The sequence below is a fragment of the Gobio gobio genome (assembly GCF_949357685.1).
Source record: "Gobio gobio genome assembly, chromosome: 11".
Taxonomy (NCBI): domain Eukaryota; kingdom Metazoa; phylum Chordata; class Actinopteri; order Cypriniformes; family Gobionidae; genus Gobio; species Gobio gobio.
The window spans coordinates 3,248,632-3,258,631 of record NC_137104.1 but is presented as its reverse complement, the minus strand read 5'-3'; the positions used below and the strand labels follow the sequence as shown (position 1 = coordinate 3,258,631).

General features: G+C 39.9%; 2 protein-coding genes across 2 annotated transcripts in view; one reads left to right on the top strand and one right to left on the bottom strand.

Annotated features, from left to right (window-relative positions):
* angpt1 (angiopoietin 1) overlaps positions 1–10,000 on the bottom strand; it is a 159,335-nt gene that overhangs the window by 29,780 nt on the left and 119,555 nt on the right. The gene's annotated exons all lie outside the window — the stretch shown is intronic.
* The window catches only part of vps28 (VPS28 subunit of ESCRT-I), a 968,134-nt gene that overhangs the window by 957,408 nt on the left and 726 nt on the right, over positions 1–10,000 (top strand). The gene's annotated exons all lie outside the window — the stretch shown is intronic.

Here is a 10,000-nt window from a genome sequence, read left to right as displayed (position 1 = left end):
GTCTCAGTGCTGTGGGCATTGGCTCTGGGTCAGTGGCGTCCGGCCCGGGAATATGAGCCCAATCCCACAGGAAAACACGGCTGTGGCAGCACTGGCCTCGCAGACTGACCTACACTCTTAGAAGGAACTTTCTACTAACTATAACGGCAAACCCTAAATAACGATCCAGTTCCAGCCTAGAAACAAAACACTCCAGCTCACATAAAACTTTTGCACATTATAAAAAAAAATCTCATTCATTTTGAATTATGGCTAAATATCGTTTTTCAGCTCCTCCTTAAGTGGAGAAGCTGGATAAGATGCTTCTGCTCGGCTGGCAGTATAATTGATGATCACACTCGATCTGGTGAAGCAGACGCCAACATTACCACAGCGCTGATCTTATGAAGCTATTACACTCAAGATCCATTCAGATGATTGTTACACTCCCCGAAATTAAGGAGCTTTAGGATTCATAAGTAGTGTAAACACGGCTGTAATAAGAGCCGGAGTTTATCAGCAGAATCACATTCGTCAGGAAATTCAATACATTGTGTAATGGGGACTTTTCCTCATTCTTCATGTCACTTCATTCTCATTCACATCAGGCTGATTTACAGCAGTTTTCTACATTATGAGTCTCAGTCTCACCGGTTAGTTTTGACCAGGGCCGGCCTTGACCAATTTGCTGCCCTAGGCAAGATTTTACTTGGTGGCCCTTGTATCAAGGTTTAGCACTACATGTTTTCAGTCTAAATTGCGGAAACACTGGTACTGTTTTATTTTTTTAATGCATTGATGTTTTTTAATTTTTATATTTGTTGTTTTATATGATGTCCAGTGCATTCTACCCCGTCATTATGTTCATGATATTATTATTTTTATTTTATTTTTTAAAGGCTGATGATAGTTAAACTATACAAAAATAGCACCTATGCCACATTACAGCCTAAACACAATTAACAAGTGCATCCAGCATTCATGCACAAACTATTGAGAACTAGCAAAAGTGTTTGTTTTCCAGTAGATGGCAGCAATCTTCCACTAATATGCACATTCATGTTTTCACCATGAATTAAACTTTGGAGAAATTTAGATATTTAATGTGAAATTTACATAAAATGTAGCTATTTTAAATAAACCTGTATATAAATATCATTACTAATTTCGGCAAATACATTTTAAAATGTCCATATGTCCCCTTAAAACTGCACAACTGTAGAATAAAAACATTAGGCTATTAAAAAAGTGATAACATGCGTTTAAAAAAAACAGATTGATTTTTTTAAAAATTTTTTTACAAAATACACTGTCTGTGGCCACTGGAGAACCCAGAACTGCTGCCTGCATATGGTTTAAGTTAAAACTGGAATTAATTAGCGTACATTAGTATTTTACTATGCAATTAAATAAACTGTTCATTCATTACACCACTTAACCTCTGTCTTTACACTGCAAAAAATGCTCTTCTTATTTAATAATTTTTCTTGTGTCCAGTCCAAACATCAAAAAATTCTTAAATCAAGATGTATTTACTAGTAAAATTACATTAGATAATTTTTCCTTGTTTTCTGGGGGAAAAAAACAAAATGAAGTGAGTTTTAACTTAAAACTAGCACAATTATCTGCCAAATGGGGTGAGAAAAATGATCTTATTTCTGTTTGGGACAGAAACAAGAAACAAGATTTCAATCAGAAACAGGATTATTTTTCTCACCCCATTGGCAGATAATTTAGCTTGTTTTAAGCATAAACTCACTTAAGAAAACATTATTTTACTTATCTAGTAAATGCATCTTGGTTTAAGAATTTTTTGATATTTAGACTAGAAACAAGACAAAAATACTACATAAGAAGAGCATTTTTGCAGTGTTTCCCTTATCTTGCCAGCAAGGGCTTCTGTTTTTTAAGACACTACAATTCGGCCATCCGTCATAAATTATCAGGCAACTTTCACCGGGTCTACACCTGGAGCGAGCGGCCAAGCACCCTAAAAAATGAAAGCAATCCTGTCTACAGTAGATGCGGCGAGAGGCGACGCGACACAACAAATTCCCAACATTAAACTGATCGCGCGTTATATTGCTGACGCACTTCAAGTAGCTCGGCGGAGGAGATTTATGAGGCGGACCGGGAAGATGCGGGGGACTTAGTTAAGTTTTTTTGCGCTTTATTTGGTAATATTTCAAATTAATATTAATAAAATAGTATCAGTAAGTTTTGGCGCCCCTATGGATGAGTGGCGCCCCTAGCATTTGCCTATTCCGCCTATGCCATGGGCCGGCCCTGGTTTTGACTGAGAACAATAGACTTTATTGGAGATTTTGCAATAATTACTTTTCAGATAAAATTTTATATGCATCTTTGTGTATGTGATATATATTATGCACTGCAAAAAATGCTTTTCTTACTTAGTATTTTTGTCTTGTTTTCAGTCCAAATATCTAAAAAAATCTTACATTAAGAAGCATTTACTAGACAAGCAAAAGTTTTTGTCTTGTTTTGGGGGAAAATAACTCAAGGGAGTTTTTGCTTAAAATAAGCAAAATAATCTGCCAATGGGGTAAGAAAAATAATCTTAATTCAAACAGAAAACAAGATTATTTTGCTTACCCCATTGGCAGATTATTTTGCTTATTTTAACCAAAAAATGTTGAGTTATTTTACCCCAAAACAAGACAAAAGCTTTTGCTTGTCTAGTAAATGCTTCTTAATGTAAGAATTTTTAGATATTTGGACTGAAAACAAGACAAAAATACTAAATAAGATTTTTTGCAGTGTGTACACCAGGGGTTTTCAAACTTTATGATCCCAAGGACCCCCAAATATGATGAACCTTTTATGAGGGACCCCCTTCCTAAAAATCCATCTATATATTTGTATGTATGGAAAAAAACATTTAAACTGTTGGATATATAGCAAGTGTGACATTATAAATACAACATATTGTTTCCAAACTTACATTTGCTATACTTAATGTTGGATGTATAAACCTGAAGAAGAACATTTTCAATTAAAAATGATTTGTATAAGCAACTTTCACAATAAATGTATGCGTACTGCATTAAGAATACCGCCAGTGAGCGAGATAAAGCGGACTATAGTGAGAAAAACTCAAGATACAAAGCAAACATATACAGATCTGGAAAGTATGTATACGGCAAGAAAGGAGAGAAACATTTAGAAATGAAACAGTTTGAATGTTTGGTAGACTTTAACCAATTTTGCTTTGTCTTTTTATTCTCTGAAATTTCCTGGGGACCCCTTAGAATCTTCTGGAGGACCCCTGGGGGTCATCCAAGCCTTACATCACCAAAGCGTTGGATGCAGTGGGGTAAAGCGTGCCGCCACTGAACTCTAGAGCAGTGGAGACGTGTTCTCTGAGTGACCAATCACGCTTCTCTGTCTGACAATCCCATGGACGAGTCTGGGTTTGGCGGTTGCCACGGGACTTGCCTGACTGCATTGTGCCAAGTGTAAAGTTTGGTGGAGGGGGGATTATGGGGTGGGGTTGGCCCCTTAGCTCCAGTGAAAGGAACTCTTAATGCTTGACCAAGACATTTTGGACAATTTCATGCCCCCAACTTTGTGGGACCAGTTTGGGGACGGCCCCTTCCTGTCCCAGCATGCACCAGTGCTCAAAGCGTCTCCATAAAGACATGGATGAGCGAGTTTGGTGTGGAGGAACTTGAGTCCTGTCCTCAACCCGATAGAACAGCTTTGGGATGAATTAGAGCGGAGACTGAGAGCCAGGCCTTCTCGTCCAACATCACAAATGAAGAATCCCCATAAACACACTCCTAAACCTTGAGGAAAGCAGAAGAGCTGAAGCTGTTAGAGCTGCAAACTCCATATTAAACCCTACAGATTAAGAATGGGATGGCGTTACAGCTCATGTGCATGTAAAGGCAGGCGTCACATAACTTTTTAATATCATATTGAGTGTATGTCGCAGTCATTGATCAATTTCACAATTGCTGTCATGGTGTGTCTATTCGGTGCTCCTCAAAACAGTTGTAGTTTCCATTGCATGAGACTAAAGAGTGTGTATGGGTCAGAGCTGTGGTCAGGTAGCACCACAGAGGCATATAATATTACCCAGATAACTGGTTTACCAAAAGAATGCACAAGACCTGGAAAAAATATATATAATTAGAAAGATTATTTTTTCCAGGCCAAAGTCAGATTTTCATCTGGTTTTAGTGTTTACACTAGAGTATATCCAAACTTGATTTTTTCGCTGAAATATTCTTGAGTTAACTTTTATGTTGTTGTACAAAGGTTAAAAATACACAGACAGACATACACTCACACAAACACACACACACACACACACACACACACACACACACACACACACACACACACACACACACACACACACACACACACACACACACACACACACACACACACACACACACACACACACACACACACACACACACACACACACACACACACACACACACACACACACACACACACACACACACACACACACACACACACACACACACACACACACACACACACACACACACACACACACACACACACACACAAACACACATGTGCGCACACGTTCGCACACTTTTACACATTCACACACTCACACACACATAACCACATACTCACACACACACATATATAGGCTTTTGGACGGTAGTGTGTATGTTTACATTATCAGAATAATATATAAAAAGTGACTGAGTTTGACTAAAGAGTAAAAATGATCTCAGTTTAACCGTAACATTAGAGATTTACTAGTGAAATGTATTAAAGTGTCAAATGTAATATGCATTTGTAATGTTGCTGTGTAATAATGCTCATTGATTTGTTGGATCACACCTCTCTCTCTCTCCTCATATACACACAATTATTGCCTCGGACATTTGCGGAAACTTGGTTACGTGAAGAAGAAGAAGAAAAAGAGATCGTCATTATTTGAAATTTATTGTGCTGAGCGCGGCACACATTCAGCCAAGCGCTGTTTGCTCACTTCAACCTTTAGCCTGCGTGTAGTTTGGAAATCATTAGGACCACAGAAAGGTAATAAACTTGACAGTTAGTCCGTTCCATGATTTAGGTTTTGGGATTACGCTCCACGATTTCTGTGTGCAATTACTGCTGTTCTAAACCTACTCTTTAAATGTTGAGCAAACGCAAATATTTCCTGACTGGAACGTCTCCACGTCGGTTCTGACAAATAGAAATGCTTGTGCGTTGTAATATGTTAAGCTCTAAATTATCCTTTGTTGATTCATGCACACGCTTGAGGAATTTTAAAGTGCTTTTATGTGCCATGTCTCCACTATGAGTGTGTGTGTGTGTGTGTGTGTGTGTGTGTGTGTGTGTGTGTGTGTGTGTGTGTGCATATGCATATGTACAGTACGAGTGCATGAATTGAGCACAACTGGATCCTGATATGCTGGTGTTCCCGCCAAGCTTCTTAAAGGGATCATTTACTCGCCCTAATGTCTGATTTCTTTCTTCAGTGGAACAAGATGATGTTTTTAAAAAATGTCTCACGTTGTGTCCAAAATGGTACTACATTTGGTTTGAAACTTGCTTTGTGACTGTTTAGAAAAGTATGTTCTATGACTGTAATCTGGACGTAGACTTCGCCCTGCAACACTGCAAAAAATGCTTTTCTTACTTAGTATTTTTGTCTTGTTTTCAGTCCAGATATCTAAAAAATCTTACATTAAGAAGCATTTACTAGACAAGCAAAAGTTTTTGTCTTGTTTTGGGGGAAAAAAACTCAAAAGTAAGGGAGTTTTTGTTTAAAATAAGCAAAATAATCTGCCAATGGGGTGAGCAAAATAATCTTAATTAAAACAGAAAACAAGATTATTAACAAGATTAAACAGAAACAAAGATTACCCCATTGGCAGATTATTTTGCTTATTTTAAACAAAAACTCCCTTAATTTTGAGTCAAAAACCTTTGCTTGTCTAGCTTCTTAATGTAAGATTTTTTTGATATTTGGACTGAAAACAAGACAAAAATACTACGTAAGAAAAGCATTTTTTGCAGTAAACCTGTACATTAATTTCAACTGCTTCTGTTTCACTTTTGCGGGAACCAATCACAGACGGGCTTATCCACCTGGTGTGCTATTGGTGGGTTTAACACGACGACGGATAGAGAAGCGATGGGTCATCGTTGATCACGCCTCTTGTAGTTTAATTGGTTGAAGGACTATCCAATTGCGTACAGAGTCATTTAAACTATGCTCGTTGATCACGCCTCTTGTGCAAGAGAAAATACAGAGCAAACTCCCCAGACCAGTGTTCAATCTTAAATTGAGCTTGGTCTGGTGATAGCCAGACAAGGTGTACTGGTTTTCACATACTATACAGTAGGGAAGTATTAAATAAAAATAATAAATTAAAAAATTAAAAATTTAATTAAAAGTAAGTCTCTTACTCAGTATTTTTGTCTTGTTTTCCAGTACAAATATCTAATATCTAGCAAAATGTCAAGATACTAAAGGGTTAGTTGACCCCAAAATGAAAATTCTGTCTTTATTTACTGACCCTCATGTTGTTCGACACCCGTAAGACCTCCGTTTATGACTTTAGTCACCTGGGGGCGATCGAGATGCGTCGGCTTCAGTTTTCAGGACTCCTGTGGCACACTTGAGATAAACTTACAGTTTCACTATTAGTAGAGATGCTGGTGTCAAACACTGTTGAGAGACTCGCTTAAGAGAAATCACACGCTTAATCTCTCTCTCTCTCTCTAATAACTGCATTAGTCTGCTCTCATTGGCTCAAGCCTCCGTTGTGAGCTCTAAAATGACGTTTTGGAATTAGCAACAAAGGTGTGGGATGAGATTAGTCCTGCACACAAGAGCGTTTTACTGATCAAATGTCTTAAAATAAAACCTCTGAACAATGTTTTGAAGTGTGGTAACCGTAGTATAAGCGGTATAATTGACACCACGGCTATGCATTATTTTTCAATTGTTCAACGGCCCAGAGTCAATGATTCCTTACAGAGTTTAAACGATTATATTAAAATTATCAAATGGATGCCGCCATATTGGGACAATAACGCCCTCCCTAAACCTATTATTAAACACACGTTAGACACTTTACTCCCACTTTTCGAAATATTTTCTTCATCCTTTCAATTCTGATATGTGATGGGAAAGGGAATAGAGCGAGTTCAGCAAAAGGCAGATTCAAACTCAGGTTGATTTGCATCAAAACTTTCTGCCATGCGCCTCACCTCTACACTATTGATACTGTTGACAATACAGCATCATCCATAATTTTGTCTGGCCCAATCAGACGTCAGTGGGCGGAGTTAGTGTAAATAGCCTATGCCAACAAGGCACTGAGTGTAAATAGACACTCCAGAAAAATAAACTTCATTCAGGGGGAAAACAAGATCATTTTTCTGGCTCCACTAACAGATATTTGTTCTTGTTTTAAGCACAAACTCGCTTAATTTTGAGATTTTTAGAAAACAAGACATAGGGCCCTATCATACACCGGACACAATGCAACACCACGCAAGTGTGTTGTGCTAGTTTCATCCTGACGCAGTTCTCATGTTCATGTCCGGCTCCTCGTTGTTTAAATATCAAACGACTTCACCATCCAGCTAGGTGCATCCCTGATTTCCCCTTCAAAATCAGTCAGAAATCTTGGAGTTACATTTGATGACCAGTTGTCCTTCAGAGGACACATTGCTAAGACAGCTCGCTCGTGCAGGTTTGCGCTCTACAACATCAGGAAGATCAGACCGTTCCTAACAGAACACGCAACACAGCTTCTTGTCCAGGCCCTGGTTATTTCTAGACTGGACTACTGCAATGCGCTTCTGGCTGGACTCCCCTCTTGTGCGATCCAAACACTTCGAATGATCCAGAATGCAGCGGCACGTCTGGTCTTCAACGAGCCCAAAAGGACCCACGTCACACCTCTCTTCATCTCTCTGCACTGGCTTCCACTCGCATCAAGTTTAAGGCGCTGACGCTTGCCTACAGAGCCACCACGCACTCAGCTCCTGCATACTTTGACTCGATTCTACGACTCCACAGCCCCACCAAAAGCCTTCGTTCAGCCAATGAGCGAAGGCTTGTGGTACCATCACAGAGAGGCAAAAAATCCCTTTCCAGAACATTTTCATTCAACGTTCCCAGCTGGTGGAATGATCTGCCCACCGCCATCCGAAATGCTGATTCGTTGACAACATTAAAAACTCATCTCTTCCAAGAGCACTTAACCATATAAAATAAGCTCATAAAAAAAAAATCTTTCCTTTCCTCTTTCTCCTCCTCTTTCCCTCCCTACTCTAGCCTGTGCTACACTGAGAAATGTACACGGACTAAGTATTTCAGGCACTTGCTGCGCTCACTCGACTCTTCACGACCAATCGCTTATTGTACCCACAAGTTGTAAGTCGCTTTGGATAAAAGCGTCTGCTAAATACATAAATGTATGTAAATGTTTGTAAACGCACTGGCGCATCTGTTCACCCATGGGCGTCTGGTCTGAACACCAGGTGTGATCAGGAGCATTGTTGGAGCGTTGCCATCGTGAGGAACTGAAAACCACTGACCAACACACACCTGCTCTAAAGTCAATAGTGCAGTATTAAAGGGTGTGTTAGTAATATGAGCCTATAGGCGGTGCACAACACACACACTCTGATTATTACACACACAGGGACGCGCAGCAGCACACACACACACACACACACACACACACTCTGATTATTACACACACAGGGACGCACAACAGCACACACAGATGAAAAATATATATATATAAAAAAGGATTCCTCTCTGGAGAAGCGTTCAGTCTTTCCGCTCAAATGTAAATAGCGAATCCGCCATGGTGCGAGCACAACTGGCTTTTAAAGGGAAAGGGAGATGAGACTCTGATTGGTTTATCACACGTTACACCCAAAACACGCCCATGACTCATTAAGAGACTAGAGACAACCATTTTAGACCATGCGCCGGAAGTGCCAACCGTGTTTTCAGACGTTAAACTAGCAAAAGTGGATTGGGACACGTCCTAAGAGCACCTGCGTCATGAGCTTCAGACTAGAGCCCTGCGCGGGACTGTTTTCTTCATCCCGCTCCCGCCCGCACCCGCAGAATTTCTGACCATTACCGCCCGCTCCCGCAACGTATGTGTTACACTCCCGCCCGCTCCCGCAATATGTATGTCCACTCCCGCCCGCACCCGCAAAACTCTGAGAATTTATTCCCGCACAATAATAGAGATGCATTGATTTTGTGTCTTCTCCCGTCCCGCAGGAGAAAAAAAAACACGTATTTGTATTGATATTATTAAAGAGATTCATGGGGTTGTTTGTTTCGTTTCCCTGGCCTGCATGTAAAAAAAAAAAAAAAAAGACATACATTCAAATATAATTTCGTTTTTATCAAAAACTTTGCAAAACAGAAAACAGAAAACCAGATTGAGAAACAAAAAACAGATCCCAATTCGTCGGTCAGTTCCGACGTACGTCGAACGTGACCGACTGAAAGGAAACCTGAGAAAACATGCTTCAACAGAACGTAATGTGAACACAAAATAGCAAACGGACATTTAGAAACAATCCATTTCCACTCACTAAACTTCTATGTATTGTTTGTCAAAAACACCAAACAGTCAACTTGACCTGCAGGGAGTGCTGAGCGTTTTTGGTGAGGTATGATCAAGTAGCTATGTATTTGCCAGCTGCGCAATATGTGGATACATATAACGTTATACCGCATGATTTTGCCTACCAAAACAATTGAGAAACTTCTCCAAATGTCAGACTTTCCTTGCTTAGCTTTTGTGCTGTAAATACCTCGTTTGAGGTTCTTTTCTAAATCATCTATTGACATCTTCTCCATCATGTCGGTAGGCAACCTCCCTATCCCGCCGATTCCCGCTGTGTTTTTTTTAGCCGCCCATTCCCGCTCGCAGCAAAATTCAAACCGCCCGCTCCCGCGAGATTTACGTTGGGTCCCGCGGGACCCGGCGGGCTCAATCCCAATGCAGCC